Source organism: Aegilops tauschii, chromosome 5, assembly GCF_002575655.3.
Source record: "Aegilops tauschii subsp. strangulata cultivar AL8/78 chromosome 5, Aet v6.0, whole genome shotgun sequence".
Classification (NCBI taxonomy): domain Eukaryota; kingdom Viridiplantae; phylum Streptophyta; class Magnoliopsida; order Poales; family Poaceae; genus Aegilops; species Aegilops tauschii.
This window is the reverse complement of record NC_053039.3, coordinates 130,235,900-130,258,182: the sequence shown is the minus strand read 5'-3', so window position 1 is coordinate 130,258,182 and position 22,283 is coordinate 130,235,900. Positions and strand designations below refer to the sequence as shown.

Below are 22,283 nucleotides of genomic sequence, written 5' to 3'. Positions count from 1 at the left end.
CTATGGTTTATAAGCTCTTTTACTAGCCATAAATTCATCTATCTATTACCACTATAAAAGGAAGAGAGGGGCAGATCCAAACAATCACATCCATTCATCATCAACATCTAATGGCTCTTAATCATCCGGTGTGTAACGCTACCAACCATGCATTACCCCACTAGAACTGCCCGTCGTAAAAAAAAACCCGCTGCCCGCACACGAACGCACGGCCTCTCTCACCCCATCCTTAGCCACAGGAGCCCCCGGGGGATTGGATGATTTGCCCCACTATACAAGGGTTGGATGATTTACCCTGTGATTGTCTCAATGACAGTGGCTCCGGGCCCCACCGGGTAGCCTCTCGGGGGTGCAAATGATCAAATGGAGAAACCCCGGGAGCCGCCCCGCCGGGGGAGCCCCGCCGCAGGTCGCCGCCCTTCGCCGCGGGAGAGCCGGAGCCGCCGCCCGTCGCGCACCGAGGGATCCCCGTCGCAGGTCGCCGCCCTTCGCTGCGGGAGTCGCCGGCAAGTCGCAGCCCGTCGCGCGCCGGGGGAGAGCCGCCCCAGGTCGCCGCCCTTCGCCACGGGAGAGCCGGAGCCGCGGAGCCACCGCCCGTCGCGCGCCTGCCTCTCCTCCTCTGCTGCCGCAGGTACGCCGACGCCTCCCTCCCCCATCGACCGCGTGGCCGCCGACCTGATTGAGAGGTAGACAAGCCAGTAAGTTCCCTCCTCCGCTCTCCTGCTGATGCGCGGCTGCTTTGCCCCAGTCCATGCCGCTGCCCCGACGTTCAGGTGAGGGGAGACGCCATGCTGAATTCACCACTGCGGCCGGCCGACCTGGTTTGCTGTAGCTGTTGCCTCAACCGGTGCGTCCCTGCCGTCCGGCGATGGCGCGACCGCGGTGGACGCGGTTATGCGTGGCTCACAGAGATCCCAGGGCAAGACCAGTTTCCGCCCATGAAAGGGATACACCGATTGAGACCACCGTCTAGAGGGTAAAGCAGGCGTATCCATGTATTATTTAGCTTATGATTTGTGATGTATGGTGGCGTTGGATAATGTTGTTCTTCTTGCAAGTAATCTTTGATTTCTGGTTTTTTGGCTCTTCCCAGCCTGGACGTGGGAACGCTGCAGCTCCTTCCTCAATGCTACTTTTCTAAATCTGATCTCTGCAACTCGTGAGGATTCGAATCACCAAAGGAACTAGGAGTACTACTTGTTTTATTATAAGTGTCTTGTATTCTAAGAACTACTGAGCAAGATAATTCAGATGGATCTAATTAAGAATCTTGTATCAACGGTGATCAGGGCTGTTTTTACATATGTTTATAGTAACTTGCGCCAAAGCTGTGTGTACTGGACGACCTGCGCCAAAGCTATCCATACAGGGCAGATGGTCCTCAAAGCGTGGTGTCGATTTCGTAAGTTGTTAAGTTGATTTGGTAAGTCTATACAGTGTGGATGACCTACTCTATCTATTTAATGGGTAAGTTGATTTCGTTCTGTTGTCTCACCGGCTTAGTGTGTTGAGCATGCGGTGCTTGTTAGAGCTTTGTCCAAACATGTCATACAAACTGCTTTTGCTCGGAGTTATACATGGATGGAACTTTTATATGTTCACAATACATGATAACAGGGGTTACCATTTTGTGGCTCAGGAACTCACTTTGGATATAACATCATGGGGACAAAAAACATATTACTGGAAAATCAGGTTAAGCAGCACCCTATCTTCTTTTTTCTCATGCTATATGGGATGCTTGGAACTTTATTATCATTCTCTGATGTCCTGCCATTGTTTTCAAATATTGATTGGGATCAAAATTCTTACTTGTCCTTTGTACAGAAGCATATGGGAGCCGCATTTGAGAAATGCTCTCAACTTTCGGTTGCAAATATTGAAAAGGCGATATACAATCCAGTGACTTTTTGAATCACAGTGAGGTCCTTTGATCTTTGCGGTCTTCTTAGCTTTGATTCATGTTGCTACTAGCAAAAGAAAAAACTATTTGTGTTATAGTTTCCACTGAAAACTTGCACCCATGTAGTTTATTATTGGTACCTGTTTTCTTCATACAACTAGATTTATTTCACATGCTTTCACAAGACAATGTAACTATTTTCTTGTAGCTGTTGGTTACATGGAATCAAGTGAAGACCTCGGTGATTTTGCAGTATGGATGAAGCTGTATATACACACAAAATTTGAATTTCTTGCCTCGAAATATATTTTTGCAGCATGTATTAAACATGGTGTGTCCAAACATAGACGATAAATGAAAACATGTCTTTTGCTTTGACGTTTCGGTGTGCAGTAACAGTTTCAAATAGGATATACTTGTTTTATTATGATCTCTACACAATATTATTAGCTTGAAAATTGAATATGGGCATTTTTTATTTTACACATACAATAAAATTTTGTACAGTATTTGATACATGCATTTGCACGTACACGATTACTAAATCTTGGCATTTTCTTCTAAGTACGAAATCTGTTACAGAGTACTAAGTCTTGATATTTTGTTTGCCACCTAAGGAGAAAAATGCCACTCCAGGTGATTATGATACGCGATTTTAGTGGTGTTTATTGTTTCGTCGCATGTAAAAGTGATGTGGTGTCTTGCACAGACCTGCTGAAGTTTGTCTTCTAATAGCTGATACATGCCTTCTATATTAGTATATTTTATGCTTTATTTAAGGTTTAATTTTCAATATATTACAGGTACACTTTTGAGTATATGATAGTCCATATAGAGAGTTGCTTCCTTAATCGAAGTAGGTGAAAAAAATGTCCAGACCAGGATTATTTCATTCTAGAAAAGGAAAAGGTAAAAGGAAGATGAATGATACCTCTCTCAATACCATGGTTCATGGCAGATCAGCGGCACTATTATGTGTTTGCTGCGTTTGAACCGAACCAATAATTTGGTACAACATCTATTGTTTCCTTTATCTGAACCGAACCAATAGTTTTTTAAATCATAATAATATTTCCTTAGATATGCAGGTTGGCGATTCTCAAGTTGATGGGTTTGTGCTACAAACTGAACTAATTCCTCTGTGCCTTTGTAATATGGAGTTGGGCACTGAGCTTTCATGCAAATGAGGCACAAGATAGATCACATGTGTGCACAGTATTGGAGATGCAGGCCCTTTATTTTCATTTACAATTGGGACATATTCAACATACCAAGACTCACAAAATATTGCCCGGGGCAATACCAGTAAGCAACACACAAATCTAGATGATAGGTCCTGATAGGCAAACCATATGCTTCATGACAAAACTATGAACCAATTGCACAATAGTAATATTAGCATGTTGTATCTTTCTTCTTTTCCTCCAATGAGCTTGTTCATGCTTCTGGACAATTGGACATGGCATATATCTTTGCCTTCTCCTGATGTACAAGTCATTTAAGATCATAGTCGTTTTGTACTCAGGTTACATCATATGAGATTTAACCAAAGGAGTGTTGTGTTTTTCAATACGTTTTTTTCATCAATGGTATTTAAAAGGACAAAATGTTATTAAACATGTGTATATTTTGCATTCATAATTTTGATGAACAGCCAGCAGCAGCCTAGGAACAATGAGAATGACCATCCTTGACTTCGTCAAAAAACATGCTTAGGTACATTAACAATGTACATTTTTTATTATAGTTTTTCTTAAACTTAATCATAGTGTAAGTTTGTTTGAAATATTTTTGACAGCTACTACATGACTATCTTTTCAATGCACGTGAATTTTCATGTGCAGGCTTACTAGTCAAAATAAGCAAACAACACACGAAAAACAGAATCTGTCAAAAACAGAACAGTCTGTAGTAATCTGTAACTAACGCAAACTTCTGGAACTTCAAAAATTCAGCCAAAATAGGACGACCTAGACAATTTGTTTATTGATCAGCAGCAATTGGATCAATATTTTATCACGTTCTGGTGATTTTTAACAATTATTTTCGTGAACAGAAAGTTTTTGGAATTTTCAGCAAGATCAAATAACTATCGTCCAAGAAGATCCTATAGGTTTAACTTGGCACAAACGCTAATTAAAACATAAAAGACATCTAACCAGAGGCTAGATCAAAGATTTATTCCTAAACAGAAGCAAAAAGCAAAAAACTAAAAATAAAATTGGGTTGCCTCCCAACAAGCGCTATCGTTTAACGCCCCTAGCTAGGCTTAATAGCAAGGATAGATCTAGGTATTGTCATAATAATAGGATAGATCAGTAAAACTCATTTCATATTCTCTACGTTCAGCAGCGAGTTTTCTTTGAGGCAAGCAAAAGTAATCAAAAGGGCTAAATTTAATGGGACAAAAGTCCCCAAGATCAACTTTAGGAGGTATATGTTCCTCCTTTGGCCCTTCGTATTGCACAACCAATTCATCATTATAAGCATTCATTTGACAGAACTTTGTGAGCCTATATTCGAAAGAATATCCTAGCTCATTATTTCGAATAGCAAAGTCATTATTAAGTTCAGAAATTCTATCAACTAGAATATTGGTAGGAACCTCTTTTCTAAGGTTTTCATTAAAAGCAACATAGTCTAGAGATTGAAAACACATTATTTCTTCTTGATCAAAGAGGATAGCCTCTATGGGAGGACGGCCAGCGTCCACCCTATAATGCGCAAAGATTTCTTTGGCCTCTTTTATTATAAATCTAAACTCATGAGCCAAAAAGATAGTAGCGGCACGCTTAATAGAAGAATGCTCAATATTTGAAAATTCTAGGAAAATCCTTTGTATGCAAGGATGCAAATGCATAAATTGTCTTTCAAGTTCAACTACAAGCATGGCGATAGCGTCCACAAGACTACTAGTTCTATGAAGAATAGAACTACCCATAGAAGGCAAAGCACCGGCACAAGTAAAGAAATCTTGGATAACTCCTTTTCCAATAATATTACCACTACCAATTCGGAATTTTTTTGTATGTAAGATAGGGGGTTCTTCAGCAGGAGCATCAGAATTTTCCATGATATTATTATTGTCCATATCGACAATAATTTCCTCAATTTCAGACATAACGACAGAAGGAGCAAGGGGCAAAAAGAGAGAGGGCGAATAAAACGGCAAGGGTGAAGTGGGGGAGAGGAAAACGAGAGGCAAATGGCAAATAATGTAATGCGGGAGATAAGGGTTTGTGATGGGTACTTGGTATGTTGACTTTTGCGTAGACTCCCCGGCAACGGCGCCAGAAATCCTTCTTGCTACCTTTTGAGCACCGCGTTGGTTTTCCCTTGAAGAGGAAAGGGTGATGCAGCAAAGTAGCGTAAGTATTTCCCTCAGTTTTTGAGAACCAAGGTATCAATCCAGTAGGAGGGCACGCACGAGTCCCTCGCACCTACACACACAAATAAATCCTTGCAACCAACTCGATAAGGGGTTGTCAATCCCTACACGGTCACTTACGAGAGTGAGATCTGATAGATATGATAAAATAATATTTCTGGTATTTTTATGATAAAGATGCAAAGTAAAGAAAGTAAAATAAAAACGGCGTCAGAAATAGCTTGTTGTCGGGAAATTAATATGATGGAAAATAGACCCGGGGACCATAGGTTTCACTAGTGGCTTCTCTCAAGAGCATAAGTATTCTACGGTGGGTGAACAAATTACTGTTGAGCAATTGACAGAATTGAGCATAGTTATGAGAATATCTAGGTATGATCATGCATATAGGCATCACGTCCGAGACAAGTAGACCGACTCCTGCCTGCATCTACTACTATTACTCCACACATCGACCGCTATCCAGCATGCATCTAGAGTATTAAGTTCATAAGAACAGAGTAACGCCTTAAGCAAGATGACATGATGTAGAGGGATAAACTCATGCAATATGATATAAACCCCATCTTGTTATCCTCGATGACAACAATACAATACGTGCCTTGCTGCCCCTACTGTCACTGGGAAAGGACACCGCAAGATTGAACCCAAAGCTAAGCACTTCTCCCATTGCAAGAAAGATCAATCTAGTAGGCCAAACCAAACTGATAATTTGAAGAGACTTGCAAAGATAACCAATCATACATAAAAGAATTCAGAGAAGATTCAAATATTGTTCATAGATAAACTTGATCATAAACCCACAATTCATCGGTCTCAACAAACACACCGCAAGAGAAGATACATCAAATAGATCTCCACGAGAGAGGGGGAGAACATTGTATTGAGATCCAAAAAGAGAGAAGAAGCCATCTAGCTAATAACTATGGACCCGAAGGTCTGAGGTAAACTACTCACACATCATCGGAGATGCTATGGTGTTGATGTAGAAGCCCTCCGTGATCGATGCCCCCTCCGGCGGAGCTCCGGAAGAGGCCCCAAGATGGGATCTCACGGGTACAGAAGGTTGCGGCGGTGGAATTAGGTTTTTGGCTCCGTATCTGGTAGTTTGGGGGTACGTAGGTATATATAGGAGGAAGGAGTACGTCGGTGGAGCAACAGGGGGCCCACGAGGGTGGAGGGCGCGCCTTGGGGGGGTAGGCGCGCCCCCTACCTCGTGCCCTCCTGTTTGATGTCTTGACGTAGGGTCCAAGTCCTCTGGATCACGTTCGTTCCGAAAATCACGTTCCCGAAGGTTTCATTCCGTTTGGACTCCGTTTGATATTCTTTTTCTGCGAAACTCTGAAATAGGAAAAAAACAGCAATTCTGGGCTGGGCCTCCGGTTAATAGGTTAGTCCCAAAAATAATATAAAAGTGTATAATAAAGCCCAATGATGTCCAAAACAGAATATAATATAGCATGGAACAATAAAAAATTATAGATACGTTGGAGACGTATCAATCGAGATTAGGATTTGTCACTCCGTGTATCGGAGAGGTATCTCTGGTCCCTCTCGGTAATGCACATCACTATAAGCCTTGCAAGCAATGTGACTAATGAGTTAGTTGCGGGATGATGCATTACGGAATGAGTAAAGAGACTTGCCAGTAACGAGATTGAACTAGGTATTATGATACCGACGATCGAATCTCGGGCAAGTAACATACCGATGACAAAGGGAACAATGTATGTTGTTAGGCGGTTTGACCGATAAAGATCTTCGTAGAATATGTGGGAGCCAATATGAGCATCCAGGTTCCGCTATTGGTTATTGACTGGAGAGGTGTCTCTGTCATGTCTACATAGTTCTCGAACCCGTAGGGTCCGCACGCTTAACGTTCGACGATGATTTTATATTGTAAGAGTTATGTGATTTGATGACCGAATGTTGTTTGGAGTCCCGGATGAGATCACGGACATGACGAGGAGTCTCGAAATGGTTGAGAGGTAAAGATTCATATATAGGACGATAGTGTTTGGACATCGGAAGTGTTTCGGAGGTACCGGGTACGTATCGGGTTACCGGAAAGGGGTTCCGGGCACCCCCGGCCAAGATATGGGCCTTATTGGGCCTAGGGCGGGACAGACCAGCCCCTAGTGGGCTGGTGCACCCCATACATGGCCGAATAGGGGGAGAAAGGAAAGGGAGAGGAGAGAAAGGAAGGGGGCAATTCGGCCTCCCCTTTCCTTCTCTACCCCTCCCCTCCTCTTTCCTTCTCCCTCCGGAAAAAATGGAAAGGGGGAGGCCGAATAGGATTAGGCCCCAAGTAGGATTCCTCCTACTTGGGGCGCGCCTCCTTCTGCTCCCTCCCCTCCCACGTATATATATGTGGTGGGGACCGCTAGAATACACAACATTGTTTCCTAGCCGTGTGCGGTGTCCCCTCCACAGTTTACGCCTCCGGTCATATTCTCGCAGTGCTTAGGCGAAGCCCTGCGTGATAACTTCATCATCACCGTCGCCACGTCGTCGTGCTGACGGAGCTCATCTACTTCCTCGACGCTGTACTAGATCAAGAGTTCGAGGGACGTCATCGAGCTGAACGTGTGCAGAACTCGGAGGTGCCGTACGTTCGGTAGTTGGATCGGTTGAATCATGAAGACGTTCGACTACATCAACCGCGTTAACCTAACGCTTCCGCTTTCGGTCTACGAGGATACGTGGACACACTCTCCCCTGTCGTTGCTATGCTTCTCCTAAATAGATCTTGCATGATCGTAGGAAATTTTTGAATTACTACGTTCCCCAATAGTGGTATCAGAGCCACGTTTGTGTAGATGTTATATGCATGAGCAGAACACAAAGAGTTGTGGGCAATAATAGTCATACTACTTACCAGCTACGTCTTACTTTGATTCGGCGGTATTTTTGGATGAAGCGGCCCGGACCGACATTACATGACCGCGTTCATGAGACTGGTTCTACCGACGTGCTTTGCACATAGGTGGCTGGCGGGTGTCTGTTTCTCCAACTTTAGTTGAATCGAGTTTGACTACGCCCGGTCCTTGTTGAAGGTTAAAACAACACACTTGACGAAAAATTGTTGTGGTTTTGATGCGTAGGTAAGAACGGTTCTTGCTAGAAGCCCGTAGCAGCCACGTAAAACTTGCAACAACAAAGTAGAGGACGTCTAACTTGTTTTTGCAGGGCATGTTGTGATGTGATATGGTCAAGACGTGATGAGATATAAATTGTTGTATGAGATGATCATGTTTTGTTAAAGTTATCGGCAACTGGCAGGAGCCTTATGGTTGTCTCTTTATTGCATAAGATGCAAGCGCCATATAATTGCTTTACTTTATGGCTATGCGATAGCAATAGTTGGCGAGACGACCATGTGACGACACGTTGATAAAGATCAAGATGATGGAGATCATGGTGTCATGCCGGTGACGATGGTGATCATGATGGTACTTTGGAGATGGAGATCAAAGGCACAAGATGATGATGGCCATATCATGTCACATATTTTGATTGCATGTGATGTTTATCTTTTATGCATCTTATTTTGCTTAGTACGATGGTAGCATTATGAGATGATCCCTTACTAAAATTTCAAGGATATAAGTGTTCTCCCTGAGTATGCACCGTTGCGACAGTTCTTCGTGCTAGGACACCACGTGATGATCGGGTGTGATAAGCTCTATGTTCACATACAACGGGTGCAAGCCAGTTTTGCACATGCAGAATACTCGGGTTAAACTTGACGAGCCTAGCATATGCAGATATGGCCTCGGAACACTGAGACCGAAAGGTCGAACGTGAATCATATAGTAGATATGATCAACATAGTGATGTTCACCATTGAAAGCTACTCCATCTCACGTGATGATCAGACATGGTTTAGTTGATATGGATCACGTGATCATTTAGATGACTAGAGGGATGTCTATCTAAGTGAGAGTTCTTAAGTAATATGATTAATTGAACTTAAATTTATCATGAACTTAGTCCTGATAGTATTTGCATATCTATGTTGTTGATCAATAGCTCGCGTATTGCTTCCCCGTTTTATTTATGATATGTTCCTAGAGAAAACTAAGTTGAAAGTTGATAGTAGCAATGATGCAGACTAGGTTCGTGATCTGAGGATTATCCTCATTGCTGCATAGAAGAATTATGTCCTTGATGCACCGCTAGGTGACAGAACTATTGCAGGAGCAAATGCAGACGTTATGAATGTTTGACAAGCTCGGTATGATGACTACTTGATATTTTAGTGCACCATGCTTTACGGCTTAGAGCCGGGACTTCAAAAATGTTTTGAAACACCATGGAGCATATGAGATGTTCCAAGAGTTGAAATTGGTATTTCAGACTCATGGCCGAGTCGACAGGTATGAGACCTCTGACAAGTATTTTGCCTACAAGATGGAGGAGAATAGCTCAACCAGTGAGCATGTGCTCAGAATGTCTGAGTACTAAAATCGCTTGAATCAAGTGGGACTTAATCTTCTAGATAAGATAGTGATTGACATAATTCTCTAGTCACTATCACCAAGTTACTGGAACTTCGTGATGAACTATAATATGCAAGGGATGACGAAAACGATTCCCCGAGCTCTTCGCGATGCTAAAATCGGCGAAGGTAGAAATCAAGAAAAGCATCAAGTGTTGATGATTGACAAGACCACTAGTTTCAAGTAAAAGGGCAAGGGAAAGAAATGGAACTTCAAAAAGAATGGCTAGCAAGTTGCCACTCCCATGAAGAAGCCCAAAGCTAGACCCAAGCCTAAAACTGATTGCTTCTATTGCAAAGGAAATGGTCACTGGAAGCGGAACTGCCCCAAATACTTGGCGGATAAGAAGGATGGCAAAGTGAACAAAAGTATATATGATATACATGTTATTGATGTGTACTTTACTAGTGTTCATAGTAGCCCCTGGGTATTTGATACTAGTTCAGTTGCTATGATTAGTAACTTGAAACAGGAGTTACAAAATGAACAGAGACTAGTTGAGGGCGAGGTGTCGATGTGTGTTGGAAGTGATTCCAAGGTTGATAAGATCACCATCACACACTCCCTTTACCTTCGGGATTAGTGTTGAACCTAAAATAAATGTTATTTGGTGTTTGCGTTGAGCATAATATGATTGGATCATGTTTATTGCAATATAGTTATTCATTTAAGTCAAAGAATAATTGTTATTCTGTTTACATGAATAAAACCTTCTGTGGTCATACACCCAAAGTGAATGGTTTATTGAATCTCGATCATAGTGATACACATATTCATAATATTGATGCCAAAAGATGCAAAGTTGATAATGATAGTGCAACATACTAGTGGCACTGCCGTTTAGGTCATATTGGTGTAAAGCGCATGAAGAAACTCCATGTGGAGAACTTTTGGAATCACTTGATTATGAATCATTTGATGCTTGCGAACCATGCCTCATGGGCAAGATAACTAAGACTCCGTTCTCCGGAACAATGGAGAGAGCCACTGACTTATTGGAAATAATACATACCGATGTATGCGGTCCGATGAGTGTTGAGGCTCGCGGCGGGTATCATTATTTTCTGACCTTCATAGATGATTTGAGCAAATATGGGTATATCTACTTAATGAAACATAAGTCTGAAACATTTGAAAAGTTCAAAGAATTTCAGAGTGAAGTGGAAAATCATCATAACAAGAAAATAAAATTTGTACGATCTGATCGTGGAGGTGAATATTTGAGTTACGAGTTTGGCCTTCATCTAAAACAATGTGGAATAAGAGTCACAACTCACGCCACCTGGAACACCACAGCATAATGGTGTGTCTGAATGTCATAACCTTACTTTATTGGATATGGTACGATCTATGATGTCTCTTACCGATTTACCACTATCGTTTCGGGGTTATGCATTAGAGACAACTGCATTCACGTTAAATAGGGCACCATCTAAATCCGTTGAGACGACACCATATGAACTGTGGTTTGGCAAGAAACCTAAGCTGTCGTTTCTTAAATTTTGGGGCTGCAATGCTTATATGAAAAAGCTTCAACCTGATAAGCTCGAACCCAAATCGGAGAAATGTGTCTTCATAGGATACCCAAAGGAGACTGTTGGGTACACCTTCTATCACAGATCCGAAGGCAAGATATTCGTTGCTAAGAATGGATCCTTTCTAGAGAAGGAGTTTCTCTCGAAAGAAGTGAGTGTGACGAAAGTAGAACTTGATGAGGTAATTTTACCTTCTCTTGAATTAGAAAGTAGCTTATCACTGAAATCAGTTCCAGTGATGCCTACACCAATTAGTGAGGAAGTTAATGATGATGATCATGAAACTTCAGATCAAGTTACTACCGAACCTCGTAGGTCAACCAGAGTACGATCCGCACCAGAGTGGTACGGTAATCCTGTTCTGGAAGTCATGTTGCTAGACCATGATGAACCTACGAACTATGAGGAAGCGATGATGAGCCCAGATTCCGCGAAATGGCTTGAGGCCATGAAATCTGAGATGGGATCCATGTATGAGAACAAAGTATGGACTTTGATTGACTTGCCCGATGATCGGCGAGCCATTGAGATCAAATGGAGCTTCAAGAGGAAGACGGACGCTGGTAGTAGTGTTACTATCTACAAAGCTCGAATTGTCGCAAAAGGTTTTTGGCAAGGTCAAGGTGTTGACTACGATGAGAGTTTCTCACTCGTATCTATGCTTAAAGTCTGTCCGAATCATGTTAGCAAATGCCGCATTTTATGAAATTTGGCAAATGGATGTCAAAACTGCATTCCTTAGTGGATTCCTTAAAGAAGAGTTGTATATGATGCAACCAGAAGGTTTTGTCAATCCGAAAGGTGCTAACAAAGTGTGTAAGCTCAAGTGATCCATTTATGTACTGGTGCAAGCATCTCGGAGTTGGAATGTATGCTTTGATAGTGTGATCAAAGCATATGGTTTTATGCAGACTTTTGGAGAAGCCTGTATTTACAAGAAAGTGAGTGGGAGCTCTGTAGCATTTCTGATATTATATGTGGATGACATATTGTTGATTGGAAATAATACAGAATTTCTGGATAGCATAAAAGGGTACTTGAATAAGAATTTTCAATGAAAGACCTTAGTGAAGCTACTTACATATTGGGCATCAAGATCTATAAAGATATCAAGACGCTTGATAAGACTTTCGATGAGTACATACCTTGATAAGATTTTGAAGGAGTTCAAAACGGATCAGTCAAAGAAGGAGTTTTTGCCTGAGTTGTAAGGTGTGAAGTTGAGTAAAGACTCAAAACCCGACCACGACAGAAAATAGAAAGAGAATGAGAAGTCATTCCCTATGCCTCGGTCATAGGTTCTATAAAGTATGCTATGCTGTGTACCTAACCTATTGTGTACCTTTCCATGAATTTCGCAAGGGGGTACGATATTGGTCCAGGAGTGGATCACTGGACAGCGGTCAAAATTATCCTTAGAAGACTAAGGAGATATTTCTTGGTTATGGAGGTGATAAACAGTTCGTCGTAAAGAGTTGCGTTGATGCAAGCTTTTACACTGATCCGGATGACTCTGGGTCTCAATCTGGATACATATTGAAAGTGGGAGCAATTAGCTAGAGTATCTCCATGCAGAGCATTGTAGACATAGAAAATTCGCAAAATACATACGGCTCTGAATGTGACAGACCCATTGACTAAGCTTCTCTCACAAGCAAAACATGATCACACCTTAGTACTCTTTGGGTGTTAATCACATAGCGATGTGAACTAGATTATTGACTCTAGTAAAACCCTTTGGTATTAGTCACATGGCGATGTGAACTAATCACATAAAGATGTGAACTATTGGTATTAAATCACATGACGATGTGAACTAGATTACTGACTCTAGTGCAAGTGGGAGACTGAAGGAAATATGCCCTAGAGTCAAAAATAAAGTTGTTATTTATATTTCCTTATATCATGATAAATGTTTATTATTCATGCTAGAATTGTATTAACCGGAAACTTAGTACATGTGTGAATACATAGACAAACAATGTGACCGTAGTATGCCTCTACTAGACTAGCTCGTTAATCAAAGGTGGTTAAGTTTCCTGACCATAGACATGTGTTGTCATTTGATGAACGAGATCACATCATTAGAGAATGATGTGATGGACAAGACCCATCCGTTAGCTTAGCATTATGATCGTTTAGTTTTATTGCTATTGCTTTCTTCATGACTTATACATGTTCCTCTAACTATGAGATTATGCAACTCCCGAATACCGGAGGAACACGTTGTGTGCTATCAAATGTCACAACGTAACTGGGTGATTATAAGGATGCTCTACAGGTGTCTCCGAAGGTGTTTGTTGGGTTGGCATAGATCGAGATTAGGATTTGTCACTCCGTGTATCGGAGAGGTAACCTGGGCCCTCTCGGTAATGCACATCACTATAAGCCTTGCAAGCAATGTGATTAATGAGTTAGTTGCGGGATGATGCATTACGGAATGAGTAAAGAGACTTTCCAGTAACGAGATTGAACTAGGTATGATGATACCGACGATCGAATCTCGGGCAAGTAACATACCGATGACAAAGGGAACAACGTATGTTGTTATGCGGTTTGATCGATAAAGAACTTCGTAGAATACGTGGGAGCCAATATGAGCATCCAGGTTCCGCTATTGGTTATTGACCGGAGAGGTGTCTCGGTCATGTCTACACAGTTCTCGAACCCGTAGGGTCTGCACGCTTAACGTTCGATGACGATTTTATATTGTATGAGTTATGTGATTTGATGACTGAATGTTGTTCGGAATCCCGGATGAGATCATAGACATGACGAGGAGTCTCGAAATGGTTGAGAGGTAAAGATTCATATATAGGATGATAGTGTTTGGACATCGGAAGTGTTTCGGGGGTACCGGGTACGTATCGGGTCACCGAAAAGGGGTTCCGGGAATCCCCGACCAAGATATGGGCCTTATTGGGCCTAGGGCGGGACAGACCAGCCCCTAGTGTGCTGGTGCGCCCCATACATGGCCGAATAGGGGGGATAAAGGAAAGAGAGAGGAGAGAAAGGAAGGGGGCAATTCGGCCTCCCCTTTCCTTCTCTCCCCTTCCTCTTTCCTTCTCCCTCCGGAAAAAATGGAAAGGGGGGAGGCCGAATAGGATTAGGCCCCAAGTAGGATTCCTCCTACTTGGGGCGCGCCTCCTGCTGCTTCCTCCCCCTCCCACCTATATATATATATATATGTGTGTGTGTGTGTGTGTGGGGGGGGGGGGTCGGTGTCAAAACCAACGGATCTCGGGTAGGGGGTCCCGTACTGTGCGTCTAGGATCGATGGTAACAGGAGACGGGGGACACAATGTTTACCCAGGTTCGGGCCCTCTCTATGGAGGTAATACCCTACTTCCTGCTTGATTGATCTTGATGAATATGAGTGTTACAAGAGTTGATCTACCACGAGATCGTAATGGCTAAACCCTAGAAGTCTAGCCTATGAGTATATGGTCATGAATCTGTCCTATCCGGACTATGCCCTCCGGTTTATATAGACACCGGAGAGATCTAGGGTTACATGGAGTCGGTTACATAGGAGGAAATCTTCATAATTGGTCGCCTAGCCTGCCTTCCACGCCAAGTAGAGTCCAATCCGGACACGGGTATAGTCTTCGGCCTTCATGTCTTCATAGCCCATCAGTCCGATCCAACAGATAACAGGCCGGACGCCCGAGGACCCCTTAGTCCAGGACTCACTCAGGGACCGCTAGAACACACAACATTGTTTCCTAGCCGTGTGCGGTGCCCCCCTCCACAGTTTACGCCTCCGATCATATTCTCGCAGTGCTTAGGCGAAGCCCTGCGCGGATAACTTCATCATCACCATCGCCACGCCGTTGTGCGGACGGAACTCATCTACTTCCTCGACGCTCTACTGGATCAAGAGTTCGAGGGACGTCATCGAGCTGAACGTGTGCAGAACTCGGAGGTGCCATACGTTCGGTACTTGGATCGGTTGAATCGTGAAGACATTCGACGACATCAACCGCGTTAACCTAACGCTTCCGCTTTCGGTCTACGAGGGTACGTGGACACACTCTCCCCTCTTGTTGCTATGCTTCTCCTAGATAGATCTTGCGTGATCGTAGGAAATTTTTGAATTACTACGTTCCCCAACAATTCAGTGTTCGATCATCAAGTAACCCAAGAGGTGGCCGAAGAGGATGTAGCCGAAGTAGAAGAAATTGAGTAGATGACTGAAGTAGAAGAGGTTGACGATCCAATGGAGATCGAGAGTCAGTCGAGCACGAAGAGGGTAAGGACTCACAACAACAACCAACTTAAAGATCTTGCTTTGTCTGATGATTGGACGAACATCTACATGGATGCAACGGTTGGAACAGACCAATCCAAGGAAACAACATAATCAAACCCCGTCGTTTTACCCTTAGTGGCAACAATATAAATGTGTGTCTTGTCCCCACTCTGTCACTGGGAGTCTAGGATATAGAAATCGCCACAAGATTGAATCCACTACTATGCACCACTCCCTTTGAAGATATACCAATCAATCTTGGCCAGAGAAGACAAATAGATCGGAAAGCATACATAGCTACTTAATTATACAACAAAGAAACTTCAAAAGATTCAAATAGATTCAATGAACAATCTGATCATAAACTCGCAATTCATCATGTACCAACAAACACACCGCAAGATTACATCAGATTGATCCCAATCACACAAGTGTCAGTGCTAAAACCGGCGGATCTCGGGTAGGGGGTCCCTAGTTGTTGGTCTAGGAACAATGGTAACATGGTCGAAGGGAGACGATGTTTACCCAGGTTCGAGTCCTCTCAAAGAGGTAACACCCCACGTCCTGCTTTGATTGTATTGATGTGATGGAGTACAGAGTACAAGATGATCTACCTCGAGATAGTATGATTGAGTTCTAAACCCTAAGGTTGGTAATCGTGCCTCTAAAGACTAAACCCCATGGCTTATATATGCATCGGGGGTACCTAGGTTACACATATGGTCAGCTACCAACATGCCGGCTAATGATCCATCCTTGGAGTACACGCCAAGTCTTCGGAGGTGTCCATCTTGATTACGCCGAGGTTCATAGCTTCCGGAGTCCTTCCTTGTATCGATCGATTGGCCGTAAGCTCGGCCCGTGGACTGTGGGTCGTACATGTTAGTACCCCTTAGTCCAGAACACCGTCAGTAGCCCTTGAACTGGTCTTCAAATATGAGGACGGTAGTTCCATCTTCGGAGCTTTGTATTCAGCTCGATATCTTCGACTTGACGTTTTCGGCTTGGCAGGCAAATTCCTCCCTTATCGGTTCAAGTTTGGCTTCAAGATCTTCAAAATATCCTCAGCCTCCTCGATAAGGGTTCGAGCATCAACATACATCGGACCATGTGGCCTTCTCTTCGGGTGATACGAAGACCTTTATCAGGGGATTCGCCATGGGTCCCACCACTTGTGGCCCCCCTCAATTATTGTTTATGATCGTTCTTGATCTTCGTGCTATTTGGGGAACAAGCGTATTGATGGCTCGATGTTGAAGCGTCTACCCTCGCTTGGTTTAACGGGTATTTAAGTAACTAGCTAGGGCCACAACAATGGCACATTTTTTTCCTCAAAGCTAGCTCGAGAGCTCCAGCAATGGCAAGCGTCCCAGGTTTGTCAACGCGCCCCCACGGGCCCTTAAGGATGACTGGGGAAGTTGTTATGTCACCCGTCTACAACTAGACCGACTCGCCACCCAAGCTATCTGCCGGATTTAGATCTCACTTCCACCCACCCTAGCTTGATATCCCTAGATGGGCGAGCGCATGCAGATAATCACCCCATTCCACATGGGGAGGAATGAGCTTGCTTCGTCCCATTCCTTTTGCGGGGTCTTGGATTGCCTATCCATCCATTTCTTAGGGGTCTGCTGGAGTTCTACGGGATCCAACTACACCATCTAACTCCCAAATCAATCCTACACATTGTGGGAGTCGTCGACCTCTGCCGAATGTATCTTGCTCCCAAATCAATCCTACACATTGCGGGAGCCGTCGACCTCTGCCGAATGTATCTCGGATGTGAGGCACACTTTGGGCTATGAAGGAAATATTTCTGCTTGATGCCCTATTCCCGAGATGGAAAAATTCATGAAGTTGACGGAGTCGAGGTATGTCGCATTGCAGGGACCGGTTATCTTCCGGGTATTCTTAGAGAGGATGCCGAGACGTGGGACACCGAGTGGTTTTGTATGGCCAACGTCCCACTTTACAAACCGATATGTCCCGGTCTTCCGATCTTCTTGCCTGCGCCTCCCAAGAAGCGCTTCAACTGGCAGCCCAAGAGCTCCTCACAAAAGGATGATGCTGCTGCTCAAGTGAGATGCCTAGCACACAATAAGCTGACCATCAGTGATGTGATGGCTATTACTATATATTCTCCGAGGAGTTCAACGTCTTTAGCAATGCATGCATCCCTTGTGAAGGTACAATGGGACTAACGATGCCACCTGATACGTCCATTTTGCATCATGTTTTACTACTGTTACTTATATTGTTTCTTGTCATTATTCCACCTTATGATGCAATTATAATGCCTTTTTTCTCTTAATTTGCAAGATTTACATGGAGAGGGAGATTACCGGCAGCTGGAATTCTGGACCTGAAAAAAGCTACAACACAGATACCTATTCTACATAACTCCAAATGACCTGAAACTTCAAGGAGATTTTTATTGAATATATAAATAATACTGGAGCAAAGAAATATCAGAGGGGGCTACCAGCTGCTCACAAGGCAACAGGGCGCAACCACCCCCCAGGTGGGCCCTGATGCCTTATGGGTCCCACAGCTGGCCTCTGGTGCCCATCTTCTGCTATATGAGAGGTTTTGACCTAGAAAAATAAGAGGAAGACTTTCCGGACGAAGCGCTGCCATCTCGAGGCGAACCTGGGCAAGAGCACTTTTGCTCTCCGGCGGAGCTATTCCGCCGGGGATACTTCCCTCTGGGAGGGGGAAATCGAAGCCATCGACATCACCAACGATCCTCTCATCTTGGGAGGACCGATCTTCATCAACATCTTCACCAGCACTATCTCATCTCAAAACCCAAGTTCATCTCTTGTATTCAATCTTTGTCCCAAAACCTTAGATTGATACCTGTGGGTTGCTAGTAGTGTTGATTACAACTTGTAGTTGATGCTGGTTGGTTTATTGGGCAGAAGATTAAATGTTCATATCCTCAAGCAGATTCAATACCCCTCTGATCTTGAACATGAATATGATTTGGTGAGTAGTTACTTTTGTTCTTGAGGACATGGGAGAAGTCTTGTTATAAATAATCATGTGAAGTTGGTATTCGTTCGATATTTTGATGATATGTATGTTGTTGCTTCCTTTAGTGGTGTCATGTGAATGTCGACTACATGACACTTCACTATACTTGGGCCTAAGGGAAGGCATTGTGGAGTAATAAGTAGATGATGGGTTGCTAGGATGACAGAAGCTTAAACCCTAGTTTATGCGTTATTCCGTAAGGGGTTGATTTGGATCCATATGTTTCATGCTATGGTTAGATTTATCTTAATTCTTCTTTCGTAGTTGCGGATGCTTGCGAGAGGGAGTAATCATAAGTGGGTTGATTTTTCAAGTAAGAACAACACCCAAGCACCGGTCCACCCACATATCAAATTATCAAAATAACAAACATGAATCAACTAAATATGATGAAAGTGACTAGATGACAATTCCCATGTGTCCTCGAGAACGCTTTGCTTATTATAAGAGAACGTTTAGGCTTGTCCTTTGCTATAAAAAGGATTGGTCCACCTTGCTGCACCTTTGTTACTATTGCTACTTGTTACTTGTTATGAATTATCTTGCTACAAAACTATCTATCACAGTTACTTTCAGCACTTGTAGAGAATATCTTGCTGAAAACCACTTGTCATTTCCTTCTGCTCCTCATTGGGTTCGACACTCTTACTTATCAAAAGGACTAAGATTGATCTCCTATACTTCTGGGTCATCAAGACTCTTTCCTGGCACCATTACCGGGGAGTGAAGCGCTGATGTCGCTTGAACTATGTCGGTATTTCCCCAAAGAGGAAGGGATGATGCATTACATCTACGGCAGGTATTTCCCTCAGTTATGAAACCAAGGTATCAATCTAGTAGAACCAAGAAACACTATGTAAATGGTACCTGCACACAAAGAACAAATACTTGCAACCCGACGCTTATGAGGGGTTGTCAATCCCTCTATGGGTAACGATGCCAGAAATTGTGAAGTTGACGGGATAAAAATTGCGTAGATTGGATAAATAGATCTCGATAAAATGTGAAATAAAATAAATAGCAAAAAGTGCAGCAAGGTATTGTTGGGTTTTTGGAATAATATATTTGAAAATAAAAGAAAATAAAACTATATCTCAAAGCAAATATGATAAAGAATAGACCATGGGGCCATAGATTTCACTAGTGGCTTCTCTCAAGAAAATAACACACGGTGGGTAAACAAATTACTGTTGGACAATTGATAGAAGATCGAATAATTATGACGATATCCAAGGAAATGATCAATACATAGGCATCATGTCCAAGATTAGTATACCGACTCCTGCCTACATCTACTACTATTACTCCACACATCGACCGCTATCCAGCATGCATCTAGTGTATTAAGTTCATGGAGAAACTGAGTAATGCAATAAGAATGATGACATGATGTAGACAAGATCTATTCATGTCGGAATAGCCCACATCTTGTTATCCTTAATAGCAATGATACATGCGTGTCTTGCTGCCCCTTTTATCACTAGGAAAGAACACTGCACGATTGAACCCATCACAAAGCACCTCTTCCCATGGCAAGAAAAATTGATCTAGTTGGCCTAACTAAACCAAAGATTCGAAGAAGAAATACGAGACTATAATAATCATACATATAAGAGATCAAAATAAGACTCAATTAATACTCATGGATATAGATCTAATCATAAACTCAAAGTTCATCGGACCCCAACAAACACACCGCAAAAAGAGTTACATCAAATAGATCTCCAAGAGACCATTGTATTGAGAATCAAAAGAGAGAGAGAGAGGAAGCCATCTAGCTACTGCCTACAGACCCGTAGGTCTATGATGAACTCCTCACACATCATCAAAGAGGCACCAATGAGTATGATGAACTCCTCCGTGATGGTGTCTAGATTGGATCTCGTGGTTCTGGAACTTGCGGCGGCTGGAATTGTTTTTCGTCAACTCCCCTAGGGTTTCTGGAATATTTGGGTATTTATAGGGCGAAGAGGCGGTGTAGGAGGCCACCGAGGGGGGCACAACCCCCTGGGCGCGCCTGGGTTCCTGGGCGTGCCCTCGCGGGTTGTGCCCACCTCGGGCCTCCCCTCTAGTATTTCTTTGGCCCAAGTTGTGTCTTCTGGTCCATAAAAATCCTCCAAAAAGTTTCGCTGTGTTTGGACTCCGTTGGTACTGATATTCTGCGAAGTAGAAAACAAGCAAAAAAAACAACAACTACCACTGGGCACTATGTCAATAGGTTAGTCCCAAAAATGATATAAAGTTGCTATAAAATGATTGTAAAACATCCAAGAATGATAATATAACAACATGGAACAAGCAAAAATTATAGATACGTTGGAGACGTATCAGCATCCCCAAGCTTAATTCCTACTTGTCCTCGAGTAGGTAAATGATAAAAATAGGATATTTGATATGGAATGCTGCCTAATATGTTCATCACATATTATTTTCTTTTGTAGCATGGACATTTGGACTTTTATATGGTTCAAAGCAATAGTCTAGTTTTGACATGAAGATTTGAATACTCAAGCATATCAACAAGCAACCATGTCTTTCAAAATATCAACACTAAAGAAAGTTATCCCTAGCCCATCATGCTCATTCATTGATCCATTCATGAAACACAATCGCATATTAGCTACATCCAATGCTCAAGTTTGATCATAGTGCCCCTTAGTTGGTGCTTTATAAGAGAAGATGGAGACTCAAATAAAAATAAAATTGCGTAAAGTAAATAGATAGGCTATTCGTAGAGGGAAGTAGGGATTCGTAGAGGTGCCAGAGCTCAAAGCTTAAATTGAGAGATAAAAATTTTGAGAGGCATACTTTTCCCGTCAATGAAAACGACCGAGTAATTCCCAACTCTATCCATGCTAGATATATCATAGGCAAATCATGGAATTGTCACGGCAGATGTCCTCGTGCTAGGACTTAGTCGTGGAGCCATCGCAGCTAGGAAGCTTAAAGGGGTTAAACGGGACAAGGAATACGAGGGTTATACTGGTTCGGCCCCTTACGGTGAAGGTAAAAGCCTACGTTCAGTTGAGGTGGTATTGATTAAGGTTTCGATGACCAGGGAGCTTGATCGCTATGCCTGGCTCTCGACAAGATCTTACCTGTCCCTAAACCGCCGCCGGGTCGCCCCTTTATATAGAGAGGTTGACGCCCAACGGCTCTCAGAGTCCCGGCCGGCTCATAAGAGTGTCCGGCTCGGACTCTCAACTATTCTTGCCTTACATGACAAGTCTTGCCATACAGCGGTTTATCACTACGGGCCTTAAGCCTCCTCCGGGTCTTAAGCCCATTATCTAACCCGCCGTCTTCAAGCTTGGTATTGGGCTTCGCATGACGACCATTATAACGTAACCCGGCCCCTCCTGGGCGGGTGACTCTAATGGTTATATCCCCAACATTAGGCCCCAGATTGATTTGAACCGGTTCATGTCAATCTTCAATCCCTTTGAGAGAAAATCTTCCGGCTTACATTTGTGCGAAGGTTTTAACCCGCCGTGACGTCATCTTCTGTATTCCTGATAACCCGCCATGACGTCATCTTCCACTAAGTTCATTTCTTTACTCTGTATATCCCAACGGATCTTATCTTTAATGGCTATCCCGGAAATCGAGGCGCTTCTGTGGCGAGATAATCACGCCGTGGCCTCCTCGTTTCTCGCGCCCACTTATG

General features: G+C 43.1%; 1 long non-coding RNA gene across 3 annotated transcripts; it reads left to right on the top strand.

Annotated features, from left to right (window-relative positions):
- The first annotated feature begins 303 nt into the window (after positions 1–303).
- LOC109735024 (uncharacterized) lies at positions 304–3,473 on the top strand. Of its 3 annotated transcripts, none has more exons than XR_012184339.1 (7): positions 304–631; positions 749–976; positions 1,094–1,423; positions 1,640–1,695; positions 1,828–1,920; positions 2,707–2,812; positions 2,984–3,473. It is a non-coding gene; the product is annotated as an uncharacterized lncRNA (long non-coding RNA). The 3 variants fall into 3 exon arrangements; XR_012184340.1 differs by having other exon boundaries at positions 309–631; positions 2,992–3,473; XR_012184341.1 differs by having other exon boundaries at positions 309–631; positions 2,707–2,912; positions 2,992–3,473.
- The last annotated feature ends 18,810 nt before the right edge of the window (positions 3,474–22,283 follow it).